The sequence below is a fragment of the Oryctolagus cuniculus genome, chromosome 9 (assembly GCF_051225735.1).
Source record: "Oryctolagus cuniculus isolate XC-2025 breed Fujian yellow rabbit chromosome 9, ASM5122573v1, whole genome shotgun sequence".
Taxonomy (NCBI): Eukaryota; Metazoa; Chordata; class Mammalia; order Lagomorpha; family Leporidae; genus Oryctolagus; species Oryctolagus cuniculus.
This window is the reverse complement of record NC_142875.1, coordinates 75,578,240-75,591,899: the sequence shown is the minus strand read 5'-3', so window position 1 is coordinate 75,591,899 and position 13,660 is coordinate 75,578,240. Positions and strand designations below refer to the sequence as shown.

Sequence of the window (13,660 nt, the reverse complement as noted above, 5' to 3'; positions counted from 1 at the left end):
CAATAGCTATCAGACACTATAACATGCTGAGGATGTTACCTATGCAAATGTATCAGATATGGTGACTGCTCTTCTAGAACTCCTGTTCATCATGGGAAGGTAGAATAAAGCAATTTCACAAGGTAACTATGAAGGTCCCTTAATCTGCTGAGCAGGGGAGGAAGCATTATCTGTGAATTGAATGGAGGAAGCAATGAACGCTGAGACCACAGAGAATAGCAACACAGGCTAGAAGTTTGACTTATTCAGGGCTGGATTGAGCATGAAAGTCATTGTTTCTGGAGTGCTTACAGAAATACCTGAGTATGTGTATGATAGGGTATTCCAAAACTCATAAAAATGTATACATTGTTGGAATGAGCATTTGGTGAAGCAGTGAAGAAGCCACTTGGAATCCCACATCCCACAGTGTAGAGTCTGACTCAAGTCCCAGCTCCTCTGCTTCCAATCCAGCTTCCAATGTGCACCCTGGGAAGAAGCAGGTGATGGCTCAAATATTTGGGTCTCTGTCACCCACTTGGGAAACCTGTTCAGCTTGGGCTTGTGTGGGCATTTGGAGAGTGGAACAGCAGATAGACGATATCTTTCTGTTTGTATCTTTCTGTCTTTCCATCACCCTACCCTCCAAATAAAGTTAAATGAACAGCAAATTAAAATAGATAGCTAGATACAATTGATATTGATCCTCTAGGTAACTTAGGCGAGAGTTGTGAGGATTGCAATGTAGAGGTCACTGTCTGGAGGGTTAAATCCAGATAGTAAAGTTCTTGATTGTCAAAGCATTTTAGCAGGAACTAAACTGGAACAGTGAACTGTTTAGAAACTTCTAGAAAAGGACACAGTAGTGAAGTCTGGAATTCACTGGTACTTAGCATGTCCTAGGCACTCTGCCACATGCATTACATCTATTATTTTCTCACAACTCCAAGAGAAGGCAATGTTATTTTAAGTACTTTATAGATAAGGAAACAGAAGCACTGAGATATTAAGATATTTCCTAAAGTCATACAACTATAAAGGGACACAGCTGGGGTCTGAACCAAGACAGTAGGCTCCAGATTCCAAATCCTTTAACCCTACACTGTTTACTTTTCAATCTGAACTGAAAAGAACTATGGAAAGCAGATTTCAGTTTCTTGGGGGAAAAAAAAGGAACTTTGACTGACTTTTAAAGACATTGCTTTGAAAAAAAATTTACTACCAGGGTTCATATTGTATTCTGTACATTAGAAAACTTTTTTTTTAATGTTTCTTCAGATTTCACAACAAAGTGTTTTCAGTACTTGAAAGTATGTAAAGATTATATTTTATAAACAGATACAATAGTGAAGTGAACAATGAATGAATATATAATTTTAAAATATATAAAATGCCTTTTTTAAAGTGTTTTCACTTTGAAACTTTCTAGTAAATCCAGCAGGAAGTTTATCTATTTTACAGGGAAGATAACTGGCTTGGGAGTGATTGTACATATAAAGATACATTAAAGCTAATTAAAATATTTCCACAAAGACATGTTTTAATGAGTAAGAACTATATTAGCAAATTATAAATGAGAAATTAATTTTATATAATCTTTAATTATCAAAAATTGCATTGAAAGTCTCAAAAAGTTTATATTTTACTTATATATGATAAATATTATCAAAATATATCATAAATAGATAACAGCATTTCACATCTTGAGGTAACAAATGTGTTTTCTCCAACCTTCTCGAATTACTTTTGCATGAAAGAATTCATATTCTTTTTTTAAATTATTTTATTTATTTATTTGACAGACAGTGAGAGGAAGAGACAGAGAGAAAAGTCTTCCTTCTGTTGGTTTATCCACAGATGGCTGCAGTGGCCAGAGCTGTGCCAATTGAAGCCAGGAGCCAGGTGTCTCTTCCTGGTCTCCCATGTGGGTGCAGGGGCCCAAGGACTTGGGCCATCTTCCACTGCTTTCCCAGTCTATAGCAGAGAGCTGGATTGGAAGAGGAGCAACTGGGACTAGAACCGGAACCCATATGGGATGCTGGCACCACAGGTGGAGGATTAACCTACTGAGCCATGGCGCCAGCCCCAAGAATTCATATTCTTAACATAACTTCTACTGAAAATGTTTTTATATTATTTCTATTAGATAAGATAGTGAATACTACTATCATTACTACTATCATTGGTCTATAGACAGTAAGAATTGTCTTTGAATTGTGTATAATTTAATGGTAACAATTTTGGCAATGTAGACTTGCCATAAGCAACCTACTTCCATCAATGAAAAATTATGTCTATTTATAAATAATCTTATGCATATTTATAGATGTTACCATATTGTATATATGCCTCATGTTTTTCCATTCTTCCCTGGAAAAGTCATGAACTAGTAATGTGTGCTCTTTTAAATGTAAATACATGATTTTCTTTCTGTTAATAATACAGATGTATATATAGAATACTTCCAGCAGGGAGAAGATTTCAGCATCTGACTAGACAGGGAGATTTTTTATACCATATTATAGGACCCTGAGGTTTTGTTATTTTGTAGGATATGTTTTACACTATTTTGCAATATTGTGCTTTTTAAGCTGGGAGTCTTGATATGATTAAAGTACTCTGGATATTAACAAATACATTAAAAATTATGAAAATCTTGATTTAATATTTGTTTACAAGGGTCTTATATAAGGATACTTTAAAAAGTTAATGGACAATGAAAGTAAAAGCTAAGTTTGTTTTGGTGGTGGCCATTTGGTACAGCAGCTAAGATGGCACTTGGGATGCCCAAATCTCATATCCTAGTGCTTGGGTTCAAGTCCAGCCTCCATTTCTGAGTCCAGCTTCCTGCCAATACACTTTCTGGGAGGCAGCAGGTAATTTCTCCAATAATCGGGTCCCTGCCATTCACATGGAGACAAAGATTGAGATCTGTGCTCCAGACTTTGGTTTGGTATAGCCAGAGCTATTGTGCAAATTTAAGGAGTGAACTAGTAGATGGAAGATTTCTTTGTTTCTGTTCTGTCTCTGTCTTTCTGCCTTTCAAACAAAATGAACATGAATAACAACTTTTTAAAGCAATAAATAAGTTTAATCTGGTGAAAAAAAGAAACAACGAAATCCTTGTATATAAGGAGTTTCTAAAACATCCTTGGCAGCAGTTCAGTTTTGTTAGATAACCTAAAGTCTGTTCAAATGCCCTACGTGTGCAAATTTCAGTTAGCCTCTGTGTGTAGGTTTCATCTTTATGTCCTTACCTGTGAGAAATTCCAGTTTAAATGCTATTTTATTGGTAATAAAACCCCATAAATTTCATGAGATCAAGGTAAATGTATTCTTTAGTGAAATTAGAGGCAATCAGAGATGTCACTAAAGCAAGGTCAGAACATGAAAAGATAAAGCCAAAGAGAGAATAAATTCATAAAATTGGGAAAATAGAAATCTGGTAGGAGGAAGAAGAAGGACTGGAGCCTTGCAGGAATGCGATGGGAGGGAAGGTACGGTGGAAAGAATCCTATGCTCCTAACTCTGCATATATGAAATATGTGAAATTGTATACTTTTAATAAAACTTTTAAATTAAAAAATTTAGAAAAAGAAATTATGATGCCTTTGAAGTTAAGTTTGATGACTTCAGTTGTTAGCCTAGAAGACATTTATGTAGACAAAGACCTTAATAACAAACACAGAAGTGTTCTGAAGAAGGTAAAATGAGTCAATCATACATTGTGAATAAGAATATCAACATAAATAAAAATATGAAACAATTAAAAATCATACCTTGAAGGTCAATGAGCGTGCTGTGTTCCTCTGCCTTCATCTTTGATGCACTGAACTCTTGTCAATAGGAATATTTCACACAGTATGATTTCCATGTAATGACTTCAATTTTAGCATAAATCAAAAGGTAGCCTCTTGATAGTGTTTGCACAGAACAAGGTAATTACTGCATCTAATTGAAGACAAAAGAAAAAGTAAGCTAAAATCTGGAAGGTCCGTTATTGTTGCTGTTCCCCCCAGGGACCCTGTGGAATTTCAAAGAATCCTTATGGATACCAGAAAACTGATATATACACTTACAAACACATATGCTGGTCATTTAGAAATCAAATTAAAACTCCTGGGGCAACTGCAGCAACATCATTATATCTGAAAATTTCATTCCCTTGTACCTATCAAGCCCTGGATTCAGTGTACCTAACTTATGAAAGATTTTGTGTTTGAGAGTAAAAAGAGAATTAATGTAGGCTGACTGACCTTCAAAGTAAATTGGGATGTCAGCAGTATAATTATGATCATTGAGGTTTTCCTGAATGATTGGGAGAGAAGGGAGGAAGGGTTATGTATTATTACCACAAAATCTAAGCCTGAACCCACGATGTCTCCTTTTCATACACTGTGGCTCAGTAAGCCCTGGCAGCCTCTGTTATGCTCTGGTGACTTTTTGGCATTTGGGTGTGCCAATTAATGACTATTGCTCAAGAGAGTGAGATTTTTAAGGCTCTGTTCCCAATGAGCTGTCTAGTAACTCCAATTACAATAATGCCCATGATGAAATATGTAAAAAATTGATTAAACCGGTATATAGAAAAGTGATTTTAGGGACATCTTGTAACTCAGATGCTATATGAAAATATTACAATTGCTGTATGTGCCAAATTTTCTCCCTTCCCTTCCTCCACTTTTGATAATAACAAAATTGAGCCAAACACACATTTCTCTTTCTCTCTCTTTCTCTCTCTCTCTCTTATTCTCCTTTTTTTCCTCCCTCCCTCCCTCTCCATCTTCCTCTCTCCCTCTGTCTGTCTTCCACAGATACATATACTGTGCTACAGTAATTCTTCCTAGGCCTCAAATCCCTTCCTAATGTCCATCAATGCTCATAACAAGATTTAAGTCTACATGGAAGAGCAGCTGCTTCTGTTCAAATAATCCATTTGAGGATTTAGATTCAAGGCTGTTAAAAAGCATAAAGTCCCCTACAATGTGGATGTCTAAAAGTGTCATGCTCACTTTTCAGCAACTGTTAGAAAAATAGTAATAATGATAATAGTGTTATAGATTTAATTAGCAAACAATAATGAATCTCACTCCATTGCACCCAAGTCATAAGTACAGAAATAAATTTAATATGTTTTTAAGAGAAATAAATAAATAAGTAATACAAACATTACAAACTCCTCGAGGGTAAGACACCTAGGTTCCACTTGCTCTGTCACCCCCATGTCACCAGGGAAAAGGCTGTGCTCTGGAACCAATCTAAAGTATAAAGGAAATAAATCAACCCATGACAGCCTGATGGAAACCCACTGCATTGCCATAGAGGGACTTAAAAATCTCTCCATCCTTCCAGAATGAGTCATGCCCACTTATTGCTCTCATTTGTGTCAATGCTGATTCTGAAATAAATGACAAACCATTTACTGTAGGGAAAAATACCTAGCCTAAGGTGAAAAATGAAAGGCTTTAAAAACTGCCTCAAGTCATATTATGAGATCTTCAATTAAAGTATATAAATTTAGGTCTGAAAATTCTTGATTTGCAGTGTGGTTTGACTTATTTTAAAAAGTAGATTTTTGACATCTGTTTGGTCATTGGAAAAGTCAGTAATTCTCTGGTTGCAGACCCCTTTCACTCTAATAGGTGCTACAAGAACAGTTCTTTCACTCTGAGTTACTTGGTTCAACTTATCACAGATTCTACTCTCTTTCTTCAAAATTAAAAAAAATAAAGTGATCATAATTGTGAAGGAATTAATGCTCTATGCCTTCAAAACTATGCCTCCAAATTATATTCTTGCTGTTATTATTCAAATGCTTCACTGAAACAAGTAAAAGCCAGGGTATTTCAAAAAGTCTTTAATGAAAGTGAAAAGAAAATAAATACATTGGCAAGTATATCTCAGAAAAGTATACTAGTATATATTTTATTTTAACACTAGGAATACAAGAAAAGGTACCTAACACAACAGCTAATGATGAAATAAAAAAAAAGAAATACCTCACTTTAAAACTAAGCTCTGAACACTCACTATAATTGTACAGTTTGGGGAAGGGGGCTGGCGCTGTGGCATAGCAGGTAAAGTCTCCACCTACAATGCCGGCAACCCATGTTGTTGCCGGTTCGCATCCCAGCTGCTCCACTACCAATCCAGCTTCTTGCTAATGGCCTGGGTAAAGAAATGGAAAATAGACCACGTGTTTGGGTACCCAGCACCCATGTGTGAAACCAGGATGAAGCTTCTACCTGCTGGCCTTGATCTGGCCCAGCCTCAACTGTTGCACCCATCTGGGAGTGAACTAGCACATAGAAGATCTCCCTCTTTCTCTGTCTCCTTCCTCTCTCTCTGTAATTTTGCATTTTCTTTCGTTTAAAGGAAAAGATTTATTTCATTTATTTTGAAAATCTGAGTTACAGAGAGAGATAGAGAGAGGGGTGAAAGAGAGAGAGGGACAAAGAGATAGAGGTCTTCCATCTGCTGGTTCACTCCCCCAATGACAGTTAAAGCTGGAACTGGAGGAGGTCAAAGCCAGGAGGCAGGAGCTTCCTCCAGGTCTTCCACATGGGTTCAGGGGCCCAAGGACTTGTGCCATCTTCCACTACTTTCCCTGGAGCATTTGCAGAGAGCTGGATCTGAGGTGAACCAGACAGGACTTGAAGGAGCATTCATGTGGGATGCCAGCACAGCAGTTCAGTAGCTTAACTTGCTATGACACAGCACCAGCCCCTGTAACTCTGGATTTCAAATAAACAAATTTTTAAAGAGTTTGGGGAACCTGTTGAGACTATATTGTGTTCCCCAGATCTCATCAGTGAAAACTTCATGATTTCAACGACCGGTACTCAACATGAGACAGAGTTCAGCTGCAAGTTCCTTCAGGAAATGCCTCAGCGTCAGAAAACCACCTCGTCCAGGCTGTCTTTTTAGGGGTAGGAGCACCTCCACTGACAGGTTGGTAAAGTATGTAAAGTTCAGTCATTACGACCAGAGTCGGGGAGATCTGAGGAGTGGGGTTCATCTCTGAGAATCCTATAGATTCAGGCAATGTTACCCTAGGACCACTGACCTATGTTTTGCAACGTACTTAATTTGTTTCTAAATGGTTACTAGACATCATGTATATCCAATTTAATTAAATATATACAATAAGTAGCTCTGATAAGATTTTAATATATTAGCCCTAACTTTCCTTTAACTTTAAATGGTGAACTGAAAGAATCATATTTGCAACGTGTAGGGTTGGGAACAAAATCAATATAGGATGGTCTTTCAATGCTTGGAAGATTGAGATGAAGTCTTAATTGATCCAAGTAAATATCAGAATTAGAATAACCAAAGGATGTGATAGGTGCTGCTGCAATGACACAGTAGGTTAAGCTGCTGCTTGCAACAAAGGCATCATATTGGATTGCAGTTGCTGATTGGTCCCAGATCTGCTTCCAGTCCAGGTTCCTGTTATTGCAGCAGCAAAGGCAGCAGAAGAAAGTCCTAGGACTCAAATGTGGAAGAGGACCCAGATGGTGTTCTGGACTCTAAGCTTCAGTCTGGCCCAATCCAATCTCTGTGCTCATTTGGGGAATGAATCTGCAGATGAGAGATTCTCTGTCTCTCTCTCTCCGACTCTCTCTCCCTCCCTCCTTCCGTCTAGCCCTCCATCTCTCTGCAATTCTGACTTTGAAGTAAATAAAATAAATATTAAAAAGAAAAAATATGAAGTTTAGATTTTTAAACATAGCTAATAGAAACAAAAAGCTCTTTCCCTAAGTTTTCATTTTTCCAATGTTTATATCCTTATTCAGTAACTCTGTTTTAACTTTCTGCAAGGATTCTTATAGACATCTTTTTTTTGAAAATATAAAAAAAAAATCTTACTTCATAGTATATTCCCTGAGTTTTTCTCTTAAAAAAGAATTGAATCACTAATTTTTGTGCCATAAAAATACCACCCAAGTAATTCTAACTTCCTCAAACTGCAGGCCAAAGATCCAATAAAAAAAGAATGTGTTTCAATGTGACATAGACATTGATGCTCAATATGGAGGTTGTATTCTGACCTGATTCATAGTTTGAATTGGACCCCATTCAAAGACTAAGGTAGAAAAAGGTGAGGACTAATTCTTAAAAAAAAAAGAGGGGCTGGTGTCATGGCTCACTTGGTTAATCCTCCACCTGCAGCACTGGCGTCCCATATGGGTGCTGGGTTCTAGTCTCGGTTGCTCCTCTTCCAGTCCAGCTCTCTGCTGTGGCCTGGGAGGGCAGTGGGGGATGGCCCAAGCATTTGGGCCCCTGTACCTGCATGGGAGACCAGGAGGAAACACTTGGCTCCTGGCTTCGCATAGGTGCAGCATCGGCCATGGTGGTCATTTGGAGGGTGAACCAATGGAAGGAAGATCTTTCTGTCTCTCTCTCTCACTGTCTAACTCTATCTGTCAAATAAAAAAAAAAATAAAGAAGAAAGAAAAGAAAAAAAAAAAAGAAAAAGAAAAACTCCCTCAGACAGAAATAAGAATCTTAGGAAAACAACAGAGCTAGAGTGCACAGAGCAAGGATCAGAGCACAAAAGAGGAAAAATCAGAGATTTATAGAGGATCCACTTCTAATGTTTATCAGCACACACATATGAACAATTCTTCATATTTTCTGGAAGTCAGAGAAAGAATCATTGGTGAGCTTTAGAGGAAACAGCAGTCCACACTTATACAAGATCAGTGATAGTGTCTGTTCTCACCTTCTTGAATGGAAAAACCTAATAATTCATGGGGTATTAGGGAGACTACACAGGAGGATCTGCTCTGACAGTAGAAAATAGACAGCATTGACCAAGTGATCCTCTAGTCCTGCCAAACAAATATTAAAAATCAACAGCCAAAAGCCCACTTGTCTCCAAGTGATTTAACCATGTCATACAACAAAATTGAGATTATTCATAGGAACACAAACATATTAAGCACCCCAAAAAGTCAAACTTAACATGTCTATCATCAAACCAAAGATGATCAGATTCACAAGTAAATATGAAGGAAAGCACAAGTCATGAAGTGAAGAAACTCTAGTGAATGAAGACTTACACTGAATTCACAAACAACATAATTAGTAAAAAAAAAAAAATTACAACAATTTTTATAACTGTAACATTATTTAATTAAGTTGAAACTCTGAGGGTAAGCATTATAATATGTGAAAAGTAAAACACAATGGATAAGATCAACAGTGTATTAGACACTGCTAAAACAATTACTGAACAAAGACCTAGCAATAGAAACTATGCAAAGGGAACACAAGGACAAAAGTTTTTTAAAAAGTATTAAGGCATTAGTGAGCCATGGGATACATCTGATCGCTCTACTACATGTTTAATAAAAGCCTATAAAATATAGTTAAAGTACTTCAAAACAATTGAAAAGTAATTTCCAAATTTGAAAAATACTGTAAATTCATAAGTCGAAGCAGTTCAATAAATCCTAGACACAAGCAACATAACGAAATCTAGAGCAAGGTATGCAATAATCAACTTTCTTAATACAATAACCAGGGAAACAAATCTTTGAATAGCTAATAACACTTCTCCATCAAAAGCACACATTATGTACAGAAAAAAAAAGCACATTTCTCACTGGCAAAAAAAAAAAAAAAAAGAACTAGTCATTATATGGTAAAGGAATACTTCCAAAATAGATTAAGAAAAAGAGTTGGTCTAGAATTTTATACCCACCTAAAATACTCACACTCACCGTCCCCCCTCCCCCACTAACTCCAAGGGAATCACATTGGAAATCAACAACCAGAGGTGATCTAAGATATCCTAAATATTTAGAAACTATATGACACTCTGCTAATAAATAGGCCTTAGAAGGCATCACAGGAACAGTTTGATAATTCTCTGAGATTAAGGAAAGTGAAATTTATCATACCAAAAATTTATGTGATAAAGTAAAGCAGTACTACTGTGGCAATTTATATTTGAAAATTCCTCTTTTTAACCTAAATTGTCATTTAAAGAAATTACAGGAACAAAATAATCAAAGCAAAAGGAAGAAAATAATAAATAATATAGTGATTATAACAACATTAGAGAAGGTAAAAACTATAGGGAGAACCTACAAAACCAATCATTGCTTTTTTAAAAAAAATACACAAAACTAGCTAACTTGACCAAGGAAATAAGAGAGAAGACTAATTATGAAAATCAGTAATGAAATAGAGAACACAATTGCCTACTTGAAGTTATAGAACATTAAAAGAAACTACATGCTTGAAGTCTGGCAACACTGATGAAGTGTATAACATCTTGGTAAGTTATACTATCAAAAACAGACTCAAGAATGATTGAAATAGTAAATTAATACTTGTGCACAAAGAAAAGGCTTCACTGGTGAACACTATCAAATATTTTATGCAAAATTAGTACAATCTTTCACAAATTCTTTCAAAAAATAAAATAAACACTGACTCATTCCATGAGGTCAGTATTATCCTGATATCAAAACAAAGAAAAATTTACAGACCAATGTCTCTATGAATACAGATGTTAAAAAAAGCACTAAACAAAATACTACTAAACCAAACCCAACAACATTAAAAAGTAGTAATATACCATGGCCTAATGGAGTTATTCTATGAATGCAAATTTAATTCAACACAGAAAAAATGTGTAATACATTACACTGATAGAATAAAGAGGGGAAATCCCTGGCCTTCTCAATAAGCACTGAAAAGACATTTGACAAAATTCAATATGACTTCATGCTAAAATATTGAGCAAACTACACATCAAAAGGGAATTTCTCAACTTTGTATAGACTTTCTAAAATAAATACAGCCGACATTATATTTACTTTAAAAATGCTGAGTATTTTACCTTTATGATCTGAAACAAGAAAAATATGTCCAATCTTGTCACTTTTAGTCAACAACATGCTAAAGTTCTGACCAATGCCATTAGGAAAGACAAAGAAGCAAAGGCACCCAGGTAGGAAAGGAAGAAGTGAAAATATCTATTTTCAGATTACATAATCTTGCATTTAGGAAATCTTATCAATTCCTTAAAACATATAACAAAGGTATAAAATCTTTAATAATACAAAAAAGAATAAAATATTTAGGTATGAATTTAAATGAGGTGCAGGCACTTTTAATAGTGATTAAAATGCTACGTGGAATGCTTATAATGCCCTATTGAGGTGCTTGGATCCAACTCTCAGTTCCACTCATTCCAGCTTCCTGCTAATGTAAATCCTGGTAGGCACTAAGTGATGGCTCACGCAGCTGGCTGCCTGCCACCTGTGTGAAGGACCCAGATTGAATTCCTGGTTTCTGATTTTGGCATGCTTGGCTGTTGCACACATTTAGGGAATGAAGCAGCAGATGAGAAATTACTTTTGGTATCTCTCTGCTTTTCAACAAATAAAAATAAATATATAAAGCAAATTTAAGTGAAAAACGTTTAGTATTAAAGAAATTACAGGAACAAAATAATTAAAGCAAAAGGAAGAAAATAATAAATAATGCAGTGATTATAACAACATTAGAGAAGGTAAAAATTATAGGGAGAACCTACAAAACCAATCATTGATTTTTTTAAAAAAATACACAAAACTAGCTAACTTGACCAAGGAAATAAGAGAGAAGACTAATTATGAAAATCAGTAATGAAATAGAGAACACAATTGCCTACTTTTTTACAGTACTTTAATTGAAAAATTTGTGTACAAAAATCTGTAATATGGTGGAAAGAAATTATGGGGAGTTCAAAATAAATGGAAAGATATTCTTTTAAAGAAACTGGAAGATGATTCTCAAATTGATGGGGAAATCCAAGTGACTCGGAAAAGCCAAAGCAATCTTGATCAAGAAGAAGAAATCTGGAACAGTTGCATCATTTCTAAACTTAACAACAGTAATCAAAATTGTGTACTAATGGAATAATGTTACACATACAGGTGACTGAATGTAATCAATAGTCCATAAATAATTCTGTAAGTTTATGATTTATAGATTTTTGACAATGGTGTCAAGACAATACAATGCGAAAAAAAATAATTTTTTCAACAATTGGTGCTATGGTATCTGGAAAACCACATGAACAAAATGAAGTTGGACTCTTATTTCACACAATATAAAAATTTGTTCCAAAACAGATTAAAGATTTAAATGCTAAAAGCTAAAACTATAAAACTCTTATCAAAAACAGATGTAAGATCTTAGTTCTTGGTTTAAATGATGGCATCTTATATATGATATCAAATCATAAACAAAAACAAAAGTATCAATTATATATTTGCAATATATTAGACTAGTATTACTTCAAGGAACACTATCTAGAAAGTGAAAATACTACTGAGAAAATACTTCCAAATAATATATACATTAGAATGACACTTCAAAAAGTTAATGAAAAAACAGAATGAAAAGATAAGATTATTTGTTGCAAAAATTTTGAAATCCCCTGCATATGAGGAGTATTCAAAAAAGTCCATGGAAAATGTATATTATGAAAAACTTGTGCATGGATTTCAAAAATATTTTTGCACAAAAATAAATTTTTGATTCCATTTTTCCACAAACTTTTTATATACCATTTTATGCACATGAAAAAAATACCATAAAGTCTAGAAGGATATAAATGGTAGCAAAACATTTTAACTTTCCTTTCTATGAAGCAGTATATCATTTGAAGGTAGACTATGATGAGTTAAATAAATACACTATAATCTGTAAGGGGCCAGTTAGAAAATGAGAGGACAATGTTAGTTTCTTATATATTTTGGCCATTAGTCCCTTAACAGATGTATGATTTGCAAATATTTTCTCACTTTCTGTGTTTTTTTTTTTTTATTCTGTTAGTTTCATTTGCTGTGCAGAAATTCTTTAGTTTGATGAATCCCCATTTGTCTACTTTTGCTTTCATGGCTTATGTTTTTGGGGTTGAATCCAAAGGTTATCCAGATGAATGCCCAAGAATAAAAAAACAAATAACTCTATTTAAAAATGGGCAAAGGACCTGAATAGACACTTTTCAAAAGAATACGTACAAATAGTCAGTAGATATATTAAAATGTTCAACATCACTAATATCAGGGGTTGCAAATTAAAACCAAATTACAATACCATTCACTCCAGTTAAAATGGTTGTTATTGAAAAGAAAAAACACAAGTGTTGTACACTGTTAGTGGGAATGTAAATTATAATGGTCACTCTGGAATACAGTATGGAGATTCTCAAAAAAATCAAAAAAGGATTAGCATTCTGGATGTTCAAGTGTTATTATTCAAAAAGATTGTGGGAAAATGAAATTAGAAGGTAAATTCATTTTGTAGCAAAAAATTCTAAATCTGGCCGGCGCCGCAGTTCACTTGTCTAATCCTCTGCCTGCGGCCCCAGCACCCCGGATTCTAGTCCCAGTTGGGGTGCCAGATTCTGTCCCGGTTGCTCCTCTTCCAGTCCAGCTCTCTGCTGTGGCCCGGGAAGGCAGTGAAGGAGGCCCAAGTCTTTGGGCCCTGTAGCCGCATGGGAGACCAGGAGGAAGCACCTGGCTCCTGGCTTTGGATCAGCGCAGCGCACTGGCCATAGCGGCCATTTTGGGGGTTAACCAACGGAAAGGAAGACCTTTGTCTCTGTCTCTCTTTCTCTCACTATCTAAATCTGCCTGTCAGAAAAAATTTCTAAATCTATGCATAGTAT

At 35.4% G+C, this 13,660-nt stretch overlaps 1 protein-coding gene across 5 annotated transcripts in view; it reads right to left on the bottom strand.

Annotated features, from left to right (window-relative positions):
* The window catches only part of TRPC4 (transient receptor potential cation channel subfamily C member 4), a 250,697-nt gene that overhangs the window by 201,304 nt on the left and 35,733 nt on the right, over positions 1-13,660 (bottom strand). For all 5 annotated transcript variants that reach the window (XM_051831769.3, XM_002721087.6, XM_002721088.6 and 2 more), the window contains exon 2: positions 3,759-3,930. The gene's annotated coding sequence lies outside the window, so the exon portion shown is untranslated. The remainder of the gene's footprint in view (positions 1-3,758; positions 3,931-13,660) is intronic.